The sequence below is a fragment of the Pinus tabuliformis genome, chromosome 8 (genome assembly GCF_031772625.1).
Source record: "Pinus tabuliformis cultivar Carrire ecotype Pingquan chromosome 8, CPIR1, whole genome shotgun sequence".
Classification (NCBI taxonomy): Eukaryota; Viridiplantae; Streptophyta; class Pinopsida; order Pinales; family Pinaceae; genus Pinus; species Pinus tabuliformis.
The window spans coordinates 1,000,247,714-1,000,273,513 of NC_142294.1; the positions used below are offsets into that span (position 1 = coordinate 1,000,247,714).

At 39.5% G+C, this 25,800-nt stretch overlaps 1 pseudogene; it reads right to left on the reverse strand.

The window, feature by feature from the left end:
* LOC149238761 (ubiquitin-conjugating enzyme E2 22-like) overlaps positions 1-25,403 on the reverse strand; it is a 40,381-nt pseudogene extending 14,978 nt beyond the window's left edge.
* Positions 25,404-25,800: the final 397 nt, after the last annotated feature.

Genomic DNA, 25,800 nt, shown 5'->3' on the forward strand with positions numbered 1-25,800 from the left:
AAAACCAGGAGAGGTTTTTGTTCTGGACAACATGGGATACAAAAACCTCCTTTATTTTCGTAAAATGTGTCATGGATGAAGAGATAAAGGCTCTGCCCCACGTGCCAATTTTCAAGGATCTAAACCTAAAAACAGGGAAACATGTTCCCTAATTTCTAGGGTTTGTCATCAGCAGTTGGGTGACCACGTGGGAGGCTTCATCAAATTAGAATTCATGAGGTTTCAGCTGTCAAAGAATGCTTTAAATGCTTAGATAAGGTTGTTGTAATCATAATAATGAGTTACACTCCTAGTTGTATTAGGTCACTAGCACTCCTAGTTAACAGCTAGTTCTAATTAATGGTTTGTTTTATGGTTAGAATAGGTGTCACTGATGGCAAATTCGAATTCTCTTGATGAGGGATGATGGAATCCTAATTGTAAATGCTTTATATAGAGCAAGAGGTCGAATTAGCAAGGGGTTGGAAAATGTTAGAGAAAAAGACTACTTTTGTAAATGATATGCAGGGATTGATATATACAGAAGCAGTTGGACTTTTCTGAAGCTGAGATTCTTAGTGTACTTCAGTGAGCTTCATCTTTTATCTTTGAAATTCTTTACTTCCATAGTCTTAATGCTTACTTCTCAGGATTCATGAAGGATTTTTTATGTTCAGAATATGTGATGTTGTCCTTTCCTTAATTCTTACAGTGGTATGGATGTATAATCACTCAGAATTCACTGAATGTGCGCTGACTTTCTGTATACATTCATAAACTGTGTGGTCCCATATGAGTTTATGTTCTGAATGTTTAAATGCTGAATGCCCTGACTTCCATGTAGGTATTAAACTTTGATCTATCACTTTAAATTCTTTCCTTTTGAATACCTTGATGTATCATTACTCAGAATTCATGCTCACATGCTCTGACTCCTATGAACTTCAAGTTATTGAGACTTTCTTGAATGTGTCACTCTTTCATTGAAGTATATACAAGCCTCAGTTTTATAAGAAGAGCTATTTTTTATCCTTATCTCTGTCACTGACCCCATAGCCCAATGGTAGCAAGTCTCCATCTTCCAATCTACAAACATATAAAATCACAAACCATAGAGTTAGCCATCTATCCATATCTTTAATCAATATAATTAACCCTTTGAGAGAGCCCTCTCAGGCTAAGGAGGCTAAGCCTTAGCTAAAAGATTGGTTTGAAATAGTTACACTGAGATAGTCTTATCAGCAGCCTATCAGGGACCTATTTTGGTGATAACAGGAGGTAGGAACGAGGAGGAGTGAGGGGACAAGGGGAGGGGAGCAGAACCTTCGTGGCATCATCACAAACTTGCAACCCCATTTATCGCTTTCCTTGGTGATTTTTTCCATGGATGGCCATTGTGCTTTTGGGTACCATTAAACATCTTACAAACCCCAAAGCATAGACAAAATTGACGAAGAAGAGGTTTCAACTGGGCCTACCTCTTGTTTGCTAGCCTCCACCGAGATTTGAAGTAGTTTTGGAAAATTTTTACACCCTTGGTTGTGTGCGTCACGTGCCAAGCCCAGTGCACCACGTGTTGGGTGTGCTTCGCGCCCTTGCAAAATTTCCATTGCGGGCTGGCTGTGTGTGCGCCATGCCCTCTGTGTGTGCCGCGCTCCTTGGTGTATGCGTCGCGCCCTCGAAAATTGGCTCTCACTCACTCAAACTCTCCAAATTTCGCTCCCTTACCTTTGCAATGTCTCTCCTAAGCTTGCAATAGCACAATGGTTTTGCTTTGGGCCACAACAAGTATATGTAGGCTTGGGAGGGATGGGTTTGATTTTTCTTCCTTGAAAACCCACTTTCTAATGTTTGTGTTTTGCACTTTTTTCATTGACTTTAAAACACCCTGATTTTCATTTTTCCTTTGAAATTTTGGCTCACATGATGGGATTTTCGGCATTTCTTTGCGGGGACTGTGTGACTGGGCATTTAGCTATGGAAATCATGACTGCATCTGAAAAATCAACTTGTGCATTTTTGGAGAGTTTTGTCATAAATTACCTTGTTTGACTTTTCTTCAAAACAGAGTTTTGAAGAAGGGTCGAAGTCTTTCCACTTGGAGATGAATTTCTATGAACCATTACTGTGTAAGGCCTCCCTCTGGCCTGCATGCATTGTTCTGGACATGTTTTCAAAGACCAAATTGATGACTTCCTAGACTCAAACATAAAAGATGACTTAGCCCTGTAAAGGACGAGACCTTGACTGTCATGAGCTTTGGTGATTATGGACAAAGACCTGAGTCAGTAGGGGCCAGACATAAGGGAAAACAACTAGCATGACTTTCTCCATCAGATCACGGCATGTCCCTAGTGAAATGCAGCTGAGTGGATGGAGCAGGACACCTAAAATTGAAATGCACAAAGATTTTTGATCTCTGACAGAGGGCTGACCAGACCGACTCTAGCATTGGCTCCAATGGGGGATGGTAGCTCCTTGGAGGTGCCAAGAACAACAGATCTCTGGAGGAGCTAGATAGTGCCTTTTGTCCATTGGGCTATGGAGTCATCATTTTAATAAACAACATAGGACTCTGACTTATTTATAAAACTGGAATAACCAAAAACTTGACTCAAACTTGACATTGAAATAACTCAAAAACTGACTTTACAGACTGAAAACAAACTAAAATGAAAATGGTATTTACAATGACAGTGGAAGCAACGTTAATAGATCAACAGTGATACCGCTTAAGCAACCGACCATTGATCAGACCTCCAGGACAATCTTCCCCGTTCATTTCCTTCAGAAGAAAGGCATTCTGACCCCTATATGCTGCGATCTTGAAAGGACCTTTCCACAGATTTTCGAACTTTCAGTGCTTGCCTTTATCTTCATTCCTTGCATCCCACTTCAGCACCACATCCTCCAATTGAAATTTATCTGCTTTCGCTTTTTTGTCATAGATTTTCTTTATCTTCTCCTGCAACTTGGATGTGTTCTTGAAAACTTCCTCTCTAGTTTGCTGCAAGTGGATCATTTGATTCAACCTCCTCTACATGGGATCTTCCTCACTGCCAGCCTCCTGAAGAAGTTTGACCATTGGGGCAGCAAGAGAAGCGGGAAATACTGTGTCCACTCCATAAACAAGCTCAAATGGTGACATACCAATAGACTTTTTCTGACTGATCCGATCTGCCCAAAGCGCATGGACCAACCTCTTGTTCCAGCTCTTCTTATTTATTTCCAGTAGCTTCTTGATGATGTTGACCAAAGATTTATTTGAAGATTCTGCCAATCCATTGCCTTGCGGATGATAGGCAGTTGAATGACCCAAAATTATGTGATATTTATGACAAAATTCTACCATCCTTTTCGATTTGAAAGTTGTTGCATTATCAGTGATTAATTTGTTTGGACAACCAAAGCGAGACAAGATTTTATTTTCGAGAAATGAAATGATTACCATGTTCGTCGCTTGTCTGGTAGGGGCTGCCTTAATCCATTTTTTGAAATAGTCCGTCGTTGTAAGGATCCACCTATGTTGTCCAGAAGAGGCGGGATGAATTTCCCCAATGAAGTCCAACCCCCACTGCTGGAATGGAGCGCTCACTTCAATAGGCTTAAGTGGCAAAGGCTGTAATTTATGTTTCCTTCAAAAATTTGACACTTATGATAGTGCTTGACCATCTTATGCACATCAACAAACAAAGTAGGCCAGTAGTACCATGCTCTCAAAATTTTGTTCGTTGTTGATTTCCAAAAAAGATGACCTCCACACTCTCCTCCGTGGAAATCCTCCATGACTTTCTTTGCCTCCTCTTCCACCAAACAATTTAACAAAATGCCACCAGGATCTTTCCAATACAGTGCAGAATTCAAAATACAAAACTTGGCAGCCTTCAATTTGAGTGTTCTCGCTTTGTTTCTAGTCATGTCGGGCAGTGATGATAGATTTTTCAGCACATATATTATATCAGAATACCATGGGGACAAAGCAAACATTTCAGATACCTGAATTGATGTTCCTTCCTCATTCTCATCGAACATGGCAACGATCAAATTTATGTCCAAGGCATGCAAGTTTGATTCAGCCATTAGCTTCGCCAACCCCTGTGATTTGACCAGCTTTGTAGGCTTTATCTCCACATCGTATTCCAGCAAGGCTGCAATCCATTTGCCTCTTCTCCCTTTCGGATCGGTCTGCACTAAAACATCTTTTACAGCAGTATTAGGAACATAGCCCAGAATGTGAGAATGTAGGATATACACCCGGAAATCCTTCAATGCCTTTACCAATGCCAGGGCTTGCTTCTCAATGATGTTGTACTTCAAAGTTGCATCCCTTATAGCCCTGCTGAAGAATGCAATGGGTCTTTCATGATCATCCCTCTTCTGCAATAATACCGCTGCCATAGTGTGCTCAGAAGCAAATGAAAATAATATGAAATCTTGAGTGTAGTCCGGGCTAACTAGAACTGGAGCTAAAGAAAGGGCCAATTTGACCAAGTTGAAATATTTTAGAGCCTCCTCTGTCTATTTCATCTGGCTGTCCTTCTTAAGCATGTTGGTCATTTCTTTCAAGTGTTCTGCAAGATTAGGCACGAAACGACGCAGAAAATTCATCTTACCATTGAATGATTGTATTTCCTTTTTGTTCCTGGGCAGATCGATTTGCTGAATTGCTTGCACACGTGTTGGGTCTATAAGAATACCATCCTTTGAAATGATGTGCCCAAGTAATTTTCCTTCCTCCATGGCGAACAAGCTCTTCTTAGGATTCAGCGATAGACCATATTTCCTGCATTTTTGAAAGACAATTTTTAGGTGATGCATGTGTTCTTCATCAGACTTTGAAAACACCATCAAATCATCCAAGTACACCACCAAAAACACATCCTTCTAATTCGCAAACACCAAGTCCATTGCCTGCTAAAATGTGGCACCTGCATTCTTTAAACCAAACGGAATTTTGGCATAGTTAAAGGTTCCCCATGGAGTGGTGAATGTTGTCTTGTCTCTATCATCTTCATGGATGGAAATTTGGTTATATCTGGAATAACCATCAAGCAGTGACATACGAGATGCCCCCACTACTCGCTGAAGTATATGGTCCATCTTGGGCAGCGGATAGTTTTCCTTCAATGAGACCTTATTCAGATTTCTGAAATCAATGCATAGGCGGATCTCACCGGTCTTCTTGCGTACAGGCACTAAGTTAGATATCCAATCTAAAAATCTGATGGGCACAATGATACCTGACTTGTACAACCTATTTACCTCTTTTTCGATGGATGGCAGCAACTTTGGATTTATCCTTCTCAGCTTTTGTCTAAATGGTTTTGGGTTGGGCTTGATGGGTATTCTGTGCTAAATGATATTTGTATCCTAGGTCTTTAAATCAGAATAATCCCAAGCAAATACATCTGCAAATGAAGCCATCAAACTGATGTATTTATCCTTGATCTTTGGCGGTAATGCTTTGGACAATTTTACCAACTTTGGATTGGCAGTTGTACCGATGTTGACTTCTTCTACACCCTTCTCTGTCGGTTGCAATGTTGGCTTGCGGGATACATCATCCTAATCGAAAAGTTCCTCTAGGGGTATCACGCCTTTAGGAATGATGTTATTATTCCACTGTAATACGTCCATTTTATTGATCTGCAATTCATCTGTACCATTCCCTTTACCCTCATCGTTTTCCACATCGATTGAGGTTTCTTTGAACTTGCCTTTTGTTGAGCAAAAATCCTTAATCTCCTCATCATCTTGAAACACTTGCCAATATCGTTGATTGTCAGGAATGGTTGGACGGTGCTTGGCATGGATTTCAAATTTATTGCTGGAGTTCATGGGGATCTTCAAGCTGCTCGCTGCCTTGGCAAGAGCATCAGCAATACTATTTTGTATTCGATGCACACATGTCAAGGTGTATTTTGAAAATAGCTTCAAGATGTCTAAAACTGCATTACGATAGGCCCACATCCTAGGATGTTTTGCTTGTTACTCACCTCTGACCTGTTTTATTACCAACTCGGAGTCGCCATATACCGAAATCCTCTTTGCATTCAACTTTCTAAGAATCTTCAGGCCATCAATCAAAGCTTCATATTCAGCTTCATTATTTGAACACTCAAAGGCCAGCTTGTAAGATCAAACTCTCACGCTGCTAGGCACTTTGTTTGGGGCGGAGAAAGGACTACATACCCAAATTCCAATTCCAGCACCATCATTCCCTACTCCTCCATCGAAATCCATGGTCCACAAGCCTTCTTCCTCCTCTTGTAAGTGCTGGAAATATGTTTGCCGTGCCTTTTCTGCTTGTTGTCCATCGTTTTCAGTTGATTGCCCAATCTTTTGCTGCTTTTCTTGTCCTTCTTTCTTCAAGATTTCTCTGAAATTTTCTGTTATTTCCAGAATGTCGTCTGCTTCTACTATCTGACTATCTATCTCATTTAAACTATCTGAAAACAAAACAAAAGACTCCAAATCTGTATGTACATAGTTAATAGGATGATTTATCGGTTTCTCCTTGCTTGTGATCATATACTTCATCTTTTGTTCCCGATATAATTTCCTCATTTGTCCAAACACCAGGATTGTTGCATAGGAGAAATCCAGCTCTAGTGTCCCTTTCAATTTCGCTACCCAAGACCTGGAAAGAAGCATGCCAAACCTTAGAGGAATATCTGCTACCACCACATCCATCAAAACATTTTTCATAGGAAGTTGATCCAAACTCACAACCAAGTCTTTGATGAGTCCTATACACCTTTCTCTGCTGGAATCGAATGAATAGAGATCATGATATTGCCGGGTGATGTCCAAACCAAGCTTATCCATGATAGCCTTGGGCATGAGATTGTGAGAAGCTCCGGAATCGAACATGGCGTTGTGTAACACAAAATCATGTAATCATAAACTGATATAGAAGGGTGGCACGTCGCTATCAGGAGACTCACCATTCGTTGCTGGTCCAAAAATCATTTTGGGCTGATCATCTTCTACATTTACCATATCGGACATTCAGTCCAAATTCAACATTTTAGAAATCTGTCCTCTATAACAGTTGTTCTTCATTATTTCAGTCAAGGGGATGGATACCTTTAACTTAGAAATCTCATTCTCTAGGCTAAAAGCGGGAGTTCTTTTTACCTCTTTGACTGGGATCTCTTTCCTTTCCTTCTCTTTTGATGTGGCAGGTTGTTGTGATTGTTCTGCTGATTTTGATTTGCTACTCTCCGGACCAACCGCCTCCTTTCCTTTTCTTTGTGTAGCTGATGAATCATTTTTTGTTGTTTCACTCTCCTTCTTCTTTTGAATTGGTTTGGCCAGCACATCTCTGTTTCTAAGAGAATATCGTTGTTGTTGTGCGGACAAAGTATTCATATACTCCCTTTGATATTCTTCTGATTCTTCCTCCAACACGGTGTCACTAGCTAGAATGAAATCAATGTCTTGGTGTGTAGCTGAATTTACTGCACATTCTTCCTCTTCGGTGATGTAAGTAGGCAGCTCATCTGGAGTAAAGAGATGGTTTTCCTCGCCTATTACATTCCCATCCTCATCTGACTCCAGTCCATGCACAAAATTCTGCTACAAAGGTGTTTGTACCGGCTGTTGTGCTGTCTGCTCTTGAGTTCGCTGATCTCTTTGTCTTATTCTATATTGTGGCTACCATTGGCCACGAAAGTTAGGATTCCTAACTTGTGGATCTGGCTTATCAAGTTTTACCCTTTCAAGCATCTGCTCTACCTTTTTGAGAAGCTGATCCATTGAAGAATATTCTTATTTCACCGTGGTTTTCTTCTCTGCTTTCGCTCTAGCTCTTTTGGACAGCAGATTTTCCTCAACGCTGACCGCAATTTTCTGCATGTCTTCCATTGTAGCTGGTTCTCTCTCTCTTAATTGGTACGCCATGTCAGCATCAAAACCATCTGGAAACTTCATCATCGCTAGTCCAACAGGTGGCTTTAGATGGTCTGGAATTTCGTTGTAGACTGCATTAAATCTAACACAATAATCTTGGACCGACTCACCGGCATTCCGTTTGATTTGCTCGTATTCGGCCAGAATTTGAAGGGGATTCTTTTTCACTTCCCACCGGTTCAAAAATTGTCTTTGTAGCTCAGCCAAGGTAGTGATACTTGTAGCCTTCAAACCTCTGAACCATTTCCTCACATCACCTGCAAATGTTTGCACAAAGAGCCTCATCTCCACGTTCTCCGCATCGATCTCATGAAGTTCATGGAAGTCTGCCATTTTGTCTACATGTTGCTGAGCAGTAATGCTGTTAGGAGTGCCATCAAAAAACGAGACTTTACTTTGATAATCATTTGGCATGTCATCTAGGACTTGGGGCAGAACAAGGGGTGCGAAACAAGCAGCCATCATTCTCGGGGGATTTGGCCTTAGAGGTGTTGGAGGAGTATGCACAGTTTGCAAGGGGTTTGCAATTGGAGTTTGGGGCTATGTTGCAATGTAATTATCAATTAATCTATTGGCTCTTTCTGTTTCAATGTCTACAAGAAATTGCTGATTGGGGATGGTATAGTCCACAGCCCTTTCAGATTTAGACTCAAAAAAAGATATTTCAAATCGTTCGTCAAACTCAAGCTCTTCAAGATACTCAAAAATGTCGGGACATGAATGGGATTTGAACACGGGAGTTATGGTGCTTTCTTGACGAAGGAGTCTTGGGATCAAATTTGGGTTTTCGTAAATATGAGGAGGGTCCAGGTCTGGATTCGCTCTGGTATATCGTCTCGAAGCCAGCGTGCTATTGAGAGGAATTACGGGACACAACCAACTTACTCAGCCTTTCCAATCCTAAGCTCATCATCCGGAAGCCTAGAATTCTTATGAAACAAGGGGATTTGATTTTCAACTTTGTCCCCAGTATGGTCGCCACTATGTTAGCACCTAAATCTACCTTAGGCTGAAGGAAGGCAAAAATTAGGGTAACCACAAACCACGCTCAGTCTAGTAACTAGCCCTACCAGAGCAAGAGAGGGCTCTCTCCGAGTCACGCTCAGTGAATAGATGATCGAAAATGGTCTGAGATGACTTACAATGCAATATTTACCTTAGGCTAGTAAGTGAATAGGGATTCTGAAAAAAAAAAAAAAAATAATTATGAATGACCTAGCTTCTGGGATGTTTATGGGATCGGCGCTCAAAAAAGAACAGAGAATTGAATATGAAGGCACAGATGATTCCATGAGGCAAGGTAGGCGAAAAGTGCTGAAATTTCGGTTTAAGGTAAAGCGGAATGGAAAGATTACTGAAGAAAGTGAAAAGGGCATAGTTGCATGAATCCTTTTCAACAGAAGAATAACACTGTACATGAAATTTTCCCACAGGCAGAGCAATATAAATTGAATTCTACCTAATCTCACTTAGAAAATTTCATTGAAATGAAATGTGAATTGAATTATGAAACATAACAAGATACATATGGAACATAAGAACACATTTTCTACACTCACAACCGCAAGAATCTCATGAAACAGAGCCACTTCCTTTCATTAATTCTCTGTCAAAAATACACAGTGCAGAAACAGAGTTTCTTTCCCACAGTCTCCCAGAAGTTACAAGCCAGCCAACCCTTTGTAAATAACTTGCATACGATATATAGAATGTGTGAGGAAGACATAGAATGCCCAAGGATCGGGGAGTTACTCAAATAGTTACAAAATGGAGAAGGAGAGCCAACCATCAGCTACAGGTGCCGCGCTCACAAGCATGACATTTGGCTGGGGTGACCCTTTGCATTCCATTGCCACTTGGATAGATGCCCATCTGGAGAATAAACTCTTTAAATGCCACCTTTGGTGCCAAAAAATCGAAGTGTAGATGATCGGGCCCACTTGGAGAAGTCGCGACCCGAAATTTCGCAAAACGGGAGAAAATTGGCAGTTTTTTCCCCTGTGCGTCGTGCCAAATTCTCTGTGTGTCGCGCCAATTTGGAGACTATTTTGGGGCACTTTCAGGTGTCCAAAATGTGCCCAAGTGGGCTTGTTGGAAAGCCTGTCCTGTCTAATTTCTAACCCCACTGGAATTTCCAAATTTGGTGCTCATTTTCCCCTCCAAATTTTCATTCTCCCAAGACTGCTTTCTGTGTGTCAAAAAAGTGGCAGAGAGGCCATTTTTGGGTGTTTTTTTACCTTTAGGAGACCTGGATCTTGTCAAAATTTCTTTCTCGGACACCAGTAGTCGTAATTTTCGATGCTGAATCCAAATATGCAAGCCATTTCTTCATTGGAGCCCTATAATTTTAGCGTCGCGCCAATGGCGTGGCGCACAAGGAGGAATTTCCTGTTTTTTATCCAAAAATTTGCCAAGTGACCAAAATTTGCCCAAATTTTTTGAAATTTGGGTTGGATGTTCTCTATGAAGTGCTATAATGTGCCAAGGAAGCCTCAGCCAGGATTCGAAGCCAATCTTGCTCCTTTGCCTCTTTTGTCGCTTTGCTCAATTTTGCCTTTAGGCTCCTGATTCTTGCTTTGGAGCTCATGTTTCGAGCCATGTAGTAGTGGGACATGCGCCTCAGCATGTCTTTCTCCCTGTTAGCCTTATCCAACCACTGCTCCAAGTGAACGTTCACTTTCTCTAACACATACTCCTGGTCCTCGTCTCTTTGCTCCATAGGTCTGCCTTGTGCTGCCAGGATGTATTGCTGGTTTTCCTTGATCATTTGCAACTCTATCTCAGCTAGCCGATCCTCAAGTTGCTTGTTCCTCTACTCTAGATACTTCACGTTCCACTTGGCCCTTTCCAAGTCAAAGGATAAGTTCTCAATCACTGATTGCTGCTCCTGAATGATCTCTCCCAGCTCAGCATTTGTAGGTTCTGCATCTGTCTCATCATCCTGGAGGAGAACAAACTCGGTCTCTTGCTCACCTGATGGCCCTTCCTCCTACACTGGCTCCTTGCCCTTACCCTGCTCCTGTGGTGCTGATGTCAGAAGCGAGGCCCCTTCCACCCCGGGTGGAGATAACACTCGCTTTGCTGCTGCAAATAAGGGTCTACTGCCCTTCTGGTATGTGATGTATACTGGCATGGTGGCAGTCTCATGGTGCTCAAACTGATGTGAAGGACCCCCCACCTCATGCTCTGCCTCTGATACCACCGGTGGAGCGTTGAAGAAATCACGGGAGATGAAGTCCTCCCAAGCAATACCCTGCAATCCCAACTGATGGTCCACCAAAATCCGGATGAGAGCAAAATGATAGACACTGTTTAGCTGCTGTCGAGGGGTCTTGTGCTGCATGAAATTCTTCATCCTCTCTATGTTCCCGTAGATGAAAAATGGGAGGCTCATCATCCGCACCCTGGTGAAGTGCATGAGCAACCTGATGTGATATGCATAAAGGCGAGAAAACCTCCCCTCGCAACTGAAATACTTCATGATCAATCTCATGAGTGGGGCATACTCATCCCTCAAAAATCTGAATGGAAAAACTCTGGTGAGCTGGCTCAAGCAGATGTTCTCGATGTAAGTCTCATAATGATGCCTCTCCACTTTCGTTTTCTTATGCCACTTTTCTCCAATGTTCAGTATTCTTGTTGCCACTGATATGGTTTCCAGTGTCAATGTGAAAGTGACCCCAGCCAGGACAGATTGACCTCCCTGTAGATGAAGTCCAAAAAGGCGGGCCAACTCATGATGGACTCTGACATTTGCCACCCTTTAACAAAATTCATAACATGCCAAGTGCTGAAAACAAGACATGGCAAGTGCACATGCCTTCAGCTCAGTGAGGGTGTTTGGCTCATCTCTAAGATGTCTGCCACTCTGGTGATGTCTCCTATGGGCCCTCTCTCCTGAAGATGTGGCATTGTGGTTCCCCTCCTCATACTCTGATGAAACTTCTGATTCCATTACTGTTGTTTGTAGCCTGAGTTTTATGTTGCCCTCTGAATCCAATAGAACTGGTAGATGCTCCGAAAATCTGTCACCAAGGGGACAATAAAACAGGGAGTGTTAGGAGGGGAATGATGAAAAGGGGAATAGGGGTTTAAAAGGAGAAATTTATCAGGGATTTGGGAGCATTTTGGGTATGGTTTTGATGGGGTAGGGTTTGGATATTTTGAGCTATAGGAATAGAGGGAACAAATGGATGTGATTACAGTGGAGCTAGGGTGATTATTAGGGGAAACTGCTACAGGGGAATTAGCTGATAGAGGTAGGGTAGGAGCATACTTTAGCAATAATGTCACTGTATCAAAACCCTATCTTCTTGACCTTCTTTGTGTCATCTTTGTTTTACTTTTAAAAAAAAATTGCATTTGATTCATGGTCATCATAATCACATTCCTCTTCAAGTTAAATGCCAACGGTGAAGGTAGTTGGGCTACCTCTCCAATTTTGAGGGTTATTCACAAAAATTTTGGGCAATTTAGTAAATTTTTGGGCTTATATGTCTATGCGCCGCGCGCTGTGCCTAGTGCACCGCGCGAATGGTATGTGTCGTGCTAGTGTTATATTTACACTGTGGCCAGGCTCCTAGTGCGCCGTGTGCCCTGAGTGGGCTGCGCCACCTCGTGTGTGCGCCGCGAACTGTAAACTCACCCAAATTTGCTTGAAAAACAAGGGGGAGGATTTTAGTGGTGGTTTTAGGGTGGTTTCCTTAGGAAACATGATGGAATGGAGGTGGGAACGATGAGGAGTGAGGGGACAAGGGGAGGGGAGCAGAACCTTGGTGGAATCATCGCAAACTTGCAACCCCATTTATCGCTTTCCTTGGTGATTTTCTCCATGGATGGCCATTGTGCTTTTAGGTACCATTAAAAATCTTACAAACCCCAAAGCATAGACAAAATTGACAGAGAAGAGGTTTCAACTGGACCTACCTATTGTTTGCTAGTCTCCACCGAGATTTGAAGTAGTTTTGGCAAATTTTTACGCCCCTGGCTATGTGTGTCGCGTGCCAAGCCCAGTGCACCGCGCACTGGGCGTGCGTCGTGCCCTTTTAAACTTTCCACTGCGGGTTGGCTGCGTGTGCACTGTGCCCTCTGTGTGCGCCGCGCTCCTTGGTGTATGCGCCGCGCCCTCGAAAATCGGCTCTCACTCACTCAAACTCTCCAAATTTCACTCCCTTACCTTTGCAATGTCTCTCCCAAGCTTGCAATAGCACAATGGTTTTGCTTTGGGCCACAACAAGTATATATAGGCTTGGGAGAGATGGGTTTGATTTTTTCTTCCTTGAAAACCCACTTTCTAATGTTTGTGTTTTGCACTTTTTTCATTGACTTTAAAACACCTTGATTTTCATTTTTCCTTTGAAATTTTTGCTCACATGATGGGATTTTCGGCATTTCTTTGCGGGGACTGTGTGACTGGGCATTTAGCTATGGAAATCATGACTGCATCTGAAAAATCAACTTGTGCATTTTTGGAAAATTTTGTCATAAATTACCTTGTTTGACTTTTCTTCAACACAGAGTTTTGAAGAAGGGTCTAAGTCTTTCCACTTGGAGATGAAGCTCTCTGAACCATTACTGTGTAAGGCCTCCCTCTGGCCTGCATGGCTTGTTCTGGACATGTTTTCAAAGACCAAATTGATGACTTCCTAGACTCAAACATAAAAGATGACTTAGCCCTGTAAAGGACGAGACCTTGACTGTCATGAGCTTTGGTGATTATGGAAAAAGACCTGAGTCAGCAAGGGCCAGACATGAAGGAAAACAACTAGCATGACTTTCTCCGTCAGATCATGGCATGTCCCTAGCGAAATGCAGCTGAGTGGATGGAGCGGGACACCTAAAATTGAAATGCACAAAGAGTTTTGATCTCTAACGGAGGGCTGACCAGACCGACTCTAACAAATGCCATTCCCACCATTTCCACCTTTCAGTGTCCAAGTACTTGCTCCCCACCATAAGCTGAGTCTCATTATCTAAGATGTTATTCAAATTGAAATACTACTCCATTTGTGCTATCCATGCTGCTGGGTGAGAACCATCAAATTTATGCATATCCAACTTGGATGGTCACGGACGTGATTGTTGGTGGGGGCCCCAGAGGTGAAGAGAGTGGCTAGACTCACCCTCACTGTATCCATTGCCAATATACGCCTCCTCGTGGGCTTCCTCCTTGCCCTTCATAATTATGCTAGTTAGTCTATCAAGCTGAAGTTGGAGGGATTGCAAGGTTTGTTCTAGTTTGTCCATCCTCTCATTGGCCATAGCTTGAGCTCTAGTTTCTACCATGCACCGACCTGATGTTCTTGAAATTTGGGACTACCCAAAAAAAAATTTCACTAAGAATTGAATGGTACCACTGTGCTCAGCTCGTCGTCCTGATTTTGATGGGCTAGATCACTAATAAGCGCTCAACTCGTCGTATAGCTAGATCACACAACTACTCAGATTCAGTGGATCTGAGAGATCTGAATGGCGGATCGGATAGCTCTGAGTGGCGGAACAGATTCTTGTTGCGGATCTGATGGATCTAATAGATCGGAATGGCTGGTCGGAACTACGGGACTAATGTTTTTTGCTGCTGCACCCCTTTGCGCGAGTGGATTTGGCAGAGATGATGCGTGATCCCAAGATAGAAAAGGGAACTATGGTCTCGAGGAGTTTCAGGTGCTACAGATCGCAATATACGTAAGGGTCTGACAGTAGTACTTGGCCCAATGTTTCAGGGCTCTAACTAAGGAGGATCAACCATACCCTTAGCCGTACAACCCAACTACCCTATCGTACAGGCGAGTAATCTCTCCGAGTGTTGTTCTCGGTGTACTGTAGCAGCAAGACGGCCGACGGTTTATCTATGGCGAGGTTGCAGAGGAGCTAAGGGGCTTCCGATATACCTAGAAGGTACTTGGAAGACAGTCCGTGCGTGGTTCTGTCTAATGCACTACTACTCGAAGGGGTACCCACAAGGGTTACAAGGGAGTCCAACAAGTGTCACCACCTCTTGTATTTCCTGCTTGCATGCCTCCCCAAATCCGCAGGTTTATGCGCTCAACGAGAGATCCCGTGGTTTAAAGACGTCGGAACACATCTCTAGCCACAAAAAAAAATTGCTAAGAAATGGAGATCCCACTGGCCCTGGAATGTTCTCTGATACCACTTGTTATTCTCTTAACCTGCAAAAAAGATACCCAAATACAAAATATGCGAAGAAAGATACCCAGAACATAGAATAGTGAGAGACAACAACAAATATTTTATTATTCAGGAAGCAATGTTCACTGGCCTCTTCAAGGGGGCAACCTCCAATAGAGCAGAGCTCGATACAAAAATAAGACATGATGCTCCTCGCAGGGAGTCTCTATCCTTTATATATGACTCATACATGCAATACCATGGATCAATACCATGGGTTTTATTAATACCATCTATCTAATACCATGGCCCATTTGCAACTAACTGTGGTCCTGTCATTAATTGCGGGTTAACCACTTACAATTATTAATATGGGCTTTATTGACTCTTTACTATGATTCGATCCCACTACATAAATAAGGGGGTTAGGGTGGGACCCTAACATATTTGTTGTGCATGGTACAAGTGGGATAGGATAGGTCACAAGGGTATTTTTTGGGCCTTCATTTAAAGCAGTAGACTCTAAAATTACCACTTTACTCTTCAATTTGGGCTTCGAAGCGTGAATGCTTGTATAGAGCCTGCAAAATAAACCCATATCAATATATTGTGTTTGTAACATAAGCACATTGTACCTCTTGGAAACAAATATTTGGAAAGAAGAGAAATAAATTAGGTTGTATAATTAAATAGGCACACAAGATTGTTTGCATTTTTTATGATACCGTTTTTAGAAGAGTTAGGCTAGATCCATGTCATGTCTCAACAGTTTACATATTACATATACGGCACACTCGCATAAGTAGACACACGTAGATGATTACGAAAGGAAGACTCGCATAACAAGATCGAGGTAGACAACTACCAAAGGCATATGTGTAGAGATAGGTGTTGATGTGTGGATTTGGACCCATTAAGAACCTCTCACACTATTATTTATGTTATTGATAAAGCAAAATTTGTCACAAGGAAAACAGGTGAATGAGGCTAGGGGCTAGAAAACCCAATTAAAAAGCCTAAGCTACAAGTTATGGGATACAAGTGAAAACAAGAAAGAAGACCCAAAGAAAGGGTGACGCGCGAGTGTTAAACCTAGAAAAGGGAGATGTGCTACTCAACATTATATAGTGCGGCAAATGTAGATGGAGACATAGAGAGAATACAACCAGTGAAGAACTTGATAAATCTAATGTGTATACAAAACTTAAAAGAATGAAATTAAAGGAAAATGTTAAGTTATAGACCCTGCTCACTAGGGGAAATGTTAGTAGAAACTATACTTAAAACATGGTCATCTTTACACGAGGAAATGTCCATAATTATGTCAATAACTAGAAAATTGAGATATGAAGATCAATACTCATTTCCTCTAACAGGGGTATGTTCAACATTTCAGTTATTTATCAATACCCCAATCACTTTGTTAATATTGAATTTAATATGATCGTACTCTTTTCTCAAAGGAAGGAGATAAATATTAGGGTTAGGGCCATATATAACCCAAAATTGTAGGAAAAAATTGTAATAATGTAAATACTTTCCATATATAGATGAAAAAATATAAAATTCCTGGCATGTTTTGCATATGCTTCATAGTTTTCCATGAGAATCTTCCCAGCCTGTTCATTCAAATTAGGCTCCGAGAATAATTCTACACATAGTCATCTTATTACCTACAATAGTAATCCAAAGTTTAGAAAGGGATAGAAATTACTATCGTTTGTGGAAAAAGTCATGTACTCAGGTCCTTGTAACTAAGATCCAAGAATCCATACAGACTACATGAATTTCCATGTCAGTTTACTGTTACAGAGTTGATAAAAAGCGCAATTTAGACAATAATAAAAGGTGTGTTAACTATGCAATGAATAACAATAAAAAATATTCCAACAGAGTTTCTTCTTCTTCACATGAAGTCCAATCAGTTTTCACTAAGCAGTGTGCACAGATCACATCAAATGTAACATTTTCAATACATTTTTAAAATTTTCTTCTAAATCCTAGAACCACAAATAGTTAATCCCTAATTTTGTTGGTCAATTAATTATAGAAAGTTAAAAATGGCTACTAAAAACTGATCCACAAGATGAGAAAAATCCATTGAAGTTTGTGGTCATGTGCAACTTTAGTTTTCAAATATCATTTAAGTAGTATGCAACAAGTGGAAATCATGTAGCTTGCATTGTATCGAAGCAATTAACACACTACAATGTCATTCAAATAATTTATGTGCATCTTCAGTTTCCAAATATATTTTAAGAAAAAAATATGCAACAAGTAGAAGTGTGTCCAACCAATTGTAACACACTACAATCATTAACAAACATTATGATAAATAAGCTAAATTGATAAGTGGATGAAATCATAAAAGAAGAATGTGTCACAATCCAAGGGTTGGATTCCAATCCTTCTTCAGAGTATTGACACAAATCTCTCCATTTCTTGCAATATTAGGGTGGAAGATTTTTTTGACAAAATACCCTGCAATCCAAGCCAATCATTACTATTGAAGACACAAAATTTTATTTCTCACTTTTTACAAGTCATGCATCCCCCTTATATACTTGATGATTTAGATAAGAAGTAAGAATTAAAAAAAAAGGAATGTCATTTAGGAAACTAAACATATAAAGAAAATATGATATCCATTTAAGAGAATGTAAATTAAATGAAGCATCATTATAAGGATCAACAATTACCTCTGGGAGGAGAGTTTGGAAAATCAGGTGTTAGAAACAGTTTCATTCGAAAAACACCAAATTCATATGGAGTGCCAACTACAGGAAAAAGCATCAATAAATCTAAATATATATATCATGTTCCAAAAATCTAGTAATAAGCATGCAAAAAAAATGAATTCAGATGCTTCAGTAAATCCAATGTGAAGAAATGATCCCTTTCTCAAGCATAGAACATCCAAAATATGTTATTTTTTTATGGATTATTCTTTTATAATGTACATGGTCCTTCAATGTCTGCAACTGTGATTGAAAAGTTGTCATCATTTACCACCACTTTTATACCTCCATGAGGTGATTCATCAAGACTCTTCAGATCCTTTGCAATTTCATTTATCACCCCAAGTGGGAGGTTCTTTTTTTTGTTGGGTTTGGAGCTTGATTATCTTCTTTATTTAGAGGTATCATCGCATTGGACCCTAGTTCGTACCTGTAAAATATTCTCCTCCATGGGGGTCCAAGGGGGGATGACAACGATTATTTGGGGCACCCCCCTAGTGAGAATTGGGGGCAGCGCCCCCGAAGCTAAAAATAGATGTAAAATTGCCTTGTAAAATGTTATAATTTTGTAGTCAATCTGGGTCATTCATTAGGCAGAGATCTGACAGTAGAAGTTATGTTTAATTTAGGGTTTTTTCCCTAGAAGGCAACCCCTCGCTATATATGAGGAAATTGTATTGTGTCTATGTAGATTTGTATTCTAAGCAAGAAAGATGGAGGAGATTGTGTGAGAGCGAAGAGGGAATTACAAAAGGAAGGACTGGCTTTTTCTCTGTGGACGTAGTCCAAATTGGGTGAACCACGTATATCTATGTCTCTCTTGTTTTATGTGTTTTCTATGTTTATATTTCTGCAATATATTTTATGTGTTCTATTGCTCTATAATATAGAATTTTCTAATAGTTTTAAGCCTCTAACACAAGATATATATGTATTTATGTATGAAGATCCACTTCAAAATGGAAAGAATCACAAAATTTACACTTGACGGAAACCATATTAACTGATCGTGAGCAACTCGAAATATAACAGCCTACATGCAATTTTCACAATTGTCCAGGATATTGGGGTTTTACTTTCTGTAAATTGAAGACTAATCAAAACTCTGCACTTTTAATTTTATAATTGAGGAGATGAAAGGAAAAGGGACTTTATTGCAGTGTTGAAGAAACAAAAATATGCCAAAAATCTATGTATTGGTAAAGAAAAAACAGAAACATTCACAATATGCCAATTACTGATAGATATTTATGTATAGGAAAATGGTAATAGAAATCACATCAAGTTCCAATAAGAGATGAAAGGCCCCAACTATTTATTGATGTAATATTTTTACTTTTGAAAGGAAAAGGGACTTCCTTGTAGTAAAAAATAAACAAATCTATGCACGAGGAGAAAAAGGGATAGAAACATTCATAATATGCCAATTTAGTTGTAGGCAAACCTCTATGAGAGATAATTCAGTATCTACAATGAGCTTAAAGGCCCCATCATCCATTAGTGGGGTCAAGATTTCTACCATGTCCCACTGATACAATTGACTAAAATTCTTGGCTCAAAACATCCACCTGTTGATTTGGCAGATGGAACCTCCCTATCTAGTAGGTAAGATGGAATTTGACAACTCTCAATTACCTTTAAGGCTTGAGGATGACAACTCCAATAAGGAATGTGGAAAGAAACAAGAATAGATAACATGGTAAAGGAATAAATACCACTGGCCATGACAAGATAAAGGATCCATGTATTCATTTCTATCCATATTGACCAATTGTATTAGGATGAAAAATGTGTACAACAGTAACATAATTTCTTGTATTATGACATGTCACAATGATTGTGAGTTTCCACCTACTGATCTTGGAAGAAAAATAAAACTCTAATCTTGCAGGTAAAATCAATTACAATAATTATTTCTTAACTTTAAGGTTTCAACATGAAAGATTCTTCACTAAATAATGTGGAACCAGGAAGGCCTAAGAGAAACAAACAACCCAATAAAATGAAACTCGATTATAATAAAATAATTTTCCACCTTGAAAACAGAAGGCATACTTTACTTACCATGAAATCAGAAGTAAAACAATTTATATGACACATATAATGCTTCTCAAAATTTCTAAAAACCCCAAAATTGGTTGTCCACATATTTGGTTGTCTTTTTTACAACAAAAGTACTCTTCTCAGGTTGTACCTGTCTTCAACTGTCTGTAACGGTAGATGATAAAAAATTGTCCAAAATTGTATCAGCATTCACATACATGATCTCTTTTAAGTGGTTGATCTTCCAATCACACTTGATTTTCGACAGAAGGGAATATCTGCATATTTCATAATCCATTGCAGAAAATTGTCAAAATTTTAGTCCATGCACAAGCTCACCGCAAATAATGACAATCAAATAGTCATCTAGTTAGCTTATTTCTCCTATGTTGTTCTGTTTTGTTAGGAGAAAAATGACTTAAAGCCAACATAGTCAGGAAATCTTGAACTACCAGTTTTTTCATAGGGTTATTTCAGTGACATGCAGTCATAGGGCTCTGCATTGTCTTTTCAAGGAATGAATCCAAAAAATTTGAAATCATGTGTACAACTTAACAAAGTGGGTGCAAGGAAGTGCTTTTGAGCCTCTGACCACCCAGCTAATGTAGGTGATGATTCCATAAGAGTCGAAAACATGACCTTATAGAAAACCCCAAAACATAACCAATTAAAATTTAAAAGAAATACAAGAAGTTATGCATTCTTCTACTTGTGAGAAAGATAAAGAAAGAAAAATAGAATTTATACAAGCACAGGTTGTCTTACCCAGATTTCTCCATGAATGTAAATTTACATTTGTGCATATGAGTAATCGATAATCCCAATAATTCACATACTTAAAAAAGCCCGGAATGCAAATTTCATTGCACATATTTACAAAGCCCTTAGAGATACAACCCCCAAAATATATTAGGAACAAAACTCTCTTGTAGACACAGCTTCACTACATCAAATTTTAGACTAAGTAAAAATCTAAAAAATCCCTCACCTACTTAACTGAATGCTCAAAGCCTCAATCAAAAAAATTAACCCAATTCCATGACATAAAAACCTATCCCACATGAAACCAAGGCCAAAATGACACAAATAGAGTTGATTCAAAGTGTGAAAAAGGAACCAAATCTCATTCCTGAAACCCTTAGAAGCTACAAAACAATATTCAACATTCAAGATTCGTCGGATCTATTTTATCTTGCATTATTATTGTTTTTTTTACTTCCACGTTCTCCAATAACTATAAAACTCACCCAAAAAGAACTCCATTGTCGACAGGGTGAATATTTTAATGCCTTCCATGGATGTCAGAGAACATTTCAATCCATTAAATACATTTCCATCCTTTCTACATCATTAACCTATAAGTATTGGCCTATCAATTAATCATACATCAAACAATAAACTCCTTTGACAATGGCATCAAAATAGGTTGCCATGTCGATGTGCACCAATCCTTTATAATTGGTTATAGAGTGATTGTTCCACCATCACCAACAAAATGTTTAACATAGGCTGCAACATTTGACTTGATAGAGATAAATAGATCACTAACTGTGCAAATATGTGGCATAATTGATTGATAAAAAAAATTCATGTTCTATGGGAACAGACAAATGAATAAAACACAAGGTTTTCAACTAATTGTCTAGCTACTAAAGGCATCTTTTTCATGTAATTGGCAAGATGTTTCCCTTGCAGACCAAAGATTATATTTTTCATTGATTGGATCCTTGTTTTACCTTTCATAATAGTGCCCCCATCGAGGATCTCTACAAACCTATTCGTGTCAAACAAAACACTCTAAGAAATCCAATATTTACTCTCATTTTGAATAAACATTCATCAAGCACACTTAATGTAAGAGTCTTACATCAACTGAAGTGTATTCTCAAGTAAAATGGGATTTTGTGGTCATCAATTTATAAGACTATAGTAGGACATGGTAGTATGTCAATGCCTAAATGAAGATAGGGCAAAGCGTTCAGTATTCTTACACTGGATCATTTTACTCTGTCTTCAGGCCCTTGATCTCTCCCATGATATGTTTTTTTCCTCAACACTAGCTAGAGACTCCCAATATTTTGAATATGAAGAGAATTGTCAAGTTTATATTCTGGCATAGAAAGAACTGGTAAATGTCACAGTTTGAAAATTCTTAGATGGATTTTCCATAACAATAGTTGAACAAAAGACAACTGAGTACACAACAAAAAATACAGTCAATGCTTTCCGACCCGAAAGTTTCTAAAAATTATCACTCCCACTCCTACTTCCTACTTCCAAGAAGCCTTAGACCAAATATGTTTTGTTGACAAAAAATTTCAATTAAATTACATGATATGGATTGAATTATGAAGCTTATCTATGAAATTTTGGCCATTCTCACCAATCCTATTACGGGGTTTAACTATCACAAGCCTAAGGTTTTACAACCTTGCGATGTAAAAATGTATCTATATCAAGGTCAATATGTACATGGACCTCGAAGACTATGTTCTTATTTTGACTAAAATGTTCCACAAGCCAATGCAATATAATAATATACCCAGCACATGTTTTAGGTGTCAGACCCTTGACCACAAGATTTGGAAACATTCCTTTATGTCCAAACTAGACAATTGTCAACCATAAGCTCCTCATGCTCAACCAACCACTCAAAATATTCCTAAAGAAATGTTGAACACAGGTGGTAAGAAATAGTTCACAGAACAATAAGGCCTCATCTAGCTAAACATGTCCAAATTCTTAGCCACCTTCCAAGGTCGCACATGTCATCAGTAGGCCATAAGCCATTTAGAAAAAAAACAAAGACCAGTGTGTTCTTCTCAAATACCTCCTTGAACAAATGTAAATAAGAGGTCTTGCTCACCTCATGCACTCTTTAATTTGTATACCTAACAAGATCTCATGGAGGCCTTCAAAAATCTAAAGATTCCTAGCTTGCATGACTATTTCACTCATTTGTTAAGGGACAACTTCTAACTCGTTTGATGCCCTAGAAAGCATAAGAAAATGAAGACAACATCATGGAATATCGATAGGCTAATGGAGCATTGAAGATATACTATGGTTAGAAGAATTGGAAACTTGTTTTGAGAGTTGAATTATTTTATTTATAATATGTGAAAATAAATGTTTCCAACATTAAGATTGTTTTAAATTATATTTGGTTCAACTGTGGTGCTTGGTTTGCTAGACATAGATGAAAAGGGGGATCTTTGCAATGATTATTTAGCTAGAAAGAAACATAGATTAGATTTATATTAGGAGAATGCTTGAAGGGCTAAGGAAATGTTGGAATTGGTAAACTATGACATTTGTGGCCCATTGAGGTGATTATAAATATTTGGTACAATGTATTTTTTTCTCTTTGTAGATGTTTCCTCTAGGAAGATGTGGGTTTACTTTCTTAAATTAAGTCAGATGCATATGTTGTATTTAAGAATATTAAGACAGAAGAAAAGAAATCAATTAAATTATAAAGATCATTTAGTATGAGAGTCGATATTAATTCTCGTCTAATGAATTTGTCAGATTTGTAAGGAGGAAGGTATCCAAAGACTTGCTTCTATAACTTATACACCTCAACAAATTAGGGTTGTGAGAAAGAAACAATAAGTTGATTGTTGGGATGTAGGGAAGTTCAAAACAAGTACTGAATGAAAAGAGTGCACATTGCAATGTACCATATCAAGAGGAATCCTACGAAAGATAGGATGGAATGTCACACCAATGGAAGCTTAGTCCACAAGAAAAATGCATGGTTGCAACTTGAAAAAAAAATGTTCCAGTTGCATACGTCCTATTTCAATATGAGGAAATATCAACTTAGATCCAAAATGCAGCAAATTGAGGTTTGTTGAATATAATGAACAATTAAATGCCTATAGCTTGTTAGATATTAAGTCTAAGTTCTAACAAGGTGACTATTGCCCACCCAAGTGGATAACCACCAGGAGAATTTTTTTCTCCTAAATGACAACCTAATAGCCAGCAGCCTTAGTATGATCGACATATAGATATGCCTCAGAGCTCTCCACATATGTTTGGTCAATTATGTTAGGTTCCTATACCAATAGGTGTCATATTTTATGATTGACTGTGGAAATGCCAAATATGATCATCCTTTCCATGCTGCAAAGGTTCCATATTTTCCCAAAAAACAGAAAAATTTAAAAATGTAAAGAGGGTATGCCCTAAAAGAAAAATTAAAGGGCAAGAAAAATGAATTGGTCAAGGAAAAAGAAAATGAACCCCAAAGAAAGACCAGGAAAGTGGTTAGTCAAAATGCCACTACTATACTACTTGTGGCAAACAAATTCAAATCATGCAATCAATGAATTTGTCACACTTGATGGGTGGCCCAACAGCTCAATCTTGGCCAGTCCATGTTTAAATTTCTTGTTTTAGAATAGAGAATAAAGGTCTGTCCAAACAGTTCAAGCTTGGCAGATGAGTAGATAGGTAGAGAAACAAAGGAGCCCAACTGCTTAATCTGGGCCCTTGGAAGAAATAGGGTAGACTCATATAGGAGGGCAGTCAAAAGAAAAAGAAAGAAAGGGTTTGCTAGTCCAAATGCACCCAAACAAGATGAAGAAAAATGCTAGGTGTAGTAGAATGGGTAGGTAATTCTGGTGTTGCAGAAGCCTGGTGATCAGCTTTAAAGTGATCTATCTCATGGGTATCCCAAACATCATGGCAAAGTAGCTACAGTTCAGTGAAGCATGACTAATTTCCCCCTCTCATTTTCCCCAAGCAGCCATCACTAACATCCCCTCAAGGACATTGGGATCCGCTCAGTGCTCCTAGCTCATTTCATTTTATGAGAAATACTAAGTGAAACTTTGTGTTTACTTGGTCAAAACAAGCCACATTTCTTGTGTAAAAATAATTATTCCATTTCCCTATGCCTAAGTTTTTTCACCCTATAAACTTAGCATTTATTCATACTATTTCATCCCATATATTCATATTAACATTGACTCTATTGTATAGCTCCTTTATCATTTTCCCACCCCTATTCTACAAAAAACTATATAAAAAACCAAAAAAATACATAATATCCCTACCCCTGGAAATTAAAGCCATATAACACAGTTTCGGGAATTATTGGTCCATTTGGGACCTTAATAATAACCCTTCCGCACTCATAATCCATCGGGGTTTATTTAACACCCGGTTAAATAAACAACCGCACCTGAAAAATACCATAACCCAAAGTTTTTAACCCCCGCAATGCATATAAAGCATTAATGTTTGGTGGGCTCCCGTGCCATAACTGCTCGCCACCTCCACGTTCCGTCAACCGTCGAATCGGGCCCTCCCCATCCGACGGCTCTCGTTAATATCGGAGCCGCTCTGACGTCCGATCGTTATCGCCCGATAGAAAGCGGTTTCTCCGCCGTACCCCAAGACGCGTGTCGTTAGCCCATTGCATCGGGCCCATTCTGCCAGAAACCGCCCCCGTACAGAAGGCGGTGTGATAGAAACCACAAATCGCTTCTGCCTCCCGCTGACCATGTCACCCTCCCACGCCAGCGCCTGCATCACCATTCTGTCTGCCGTGTCTGCCATGTCATCTGCCCATGTCAGCAACCACGTCATCTGCCACGTCACCTTCCATACTCTGCTACAGGACAAAATTGCGTCATGATGATGTCATCCCAGAAAAGCACCAAAAAGCCCGAAAAAGCCCAAATTTGGTTAAAAAGACATGAAAGCGATGGTTTTGTTTATTTCTATTTCGTTATACTGTGGACACTGTGCATGCGAATTACATCCAATTCGCCACCAACACTTCAGTCCGCCACCCAAGCGAGTTCAAGTTGCAAACCCGACCCCCTCATCTCAGTCTGCAACCACATTTCGCACCAGTCGCCTGTAAAACAGGTATTTACCCGCTATTTGCCCACAGACCTTGTTTTTTCGAAATTTCTCTGTTAAAGTCACTTGGAGAACTAAAAGTCGAATCAAAGTAGGTTCTTACCTACAAAACCTCGGT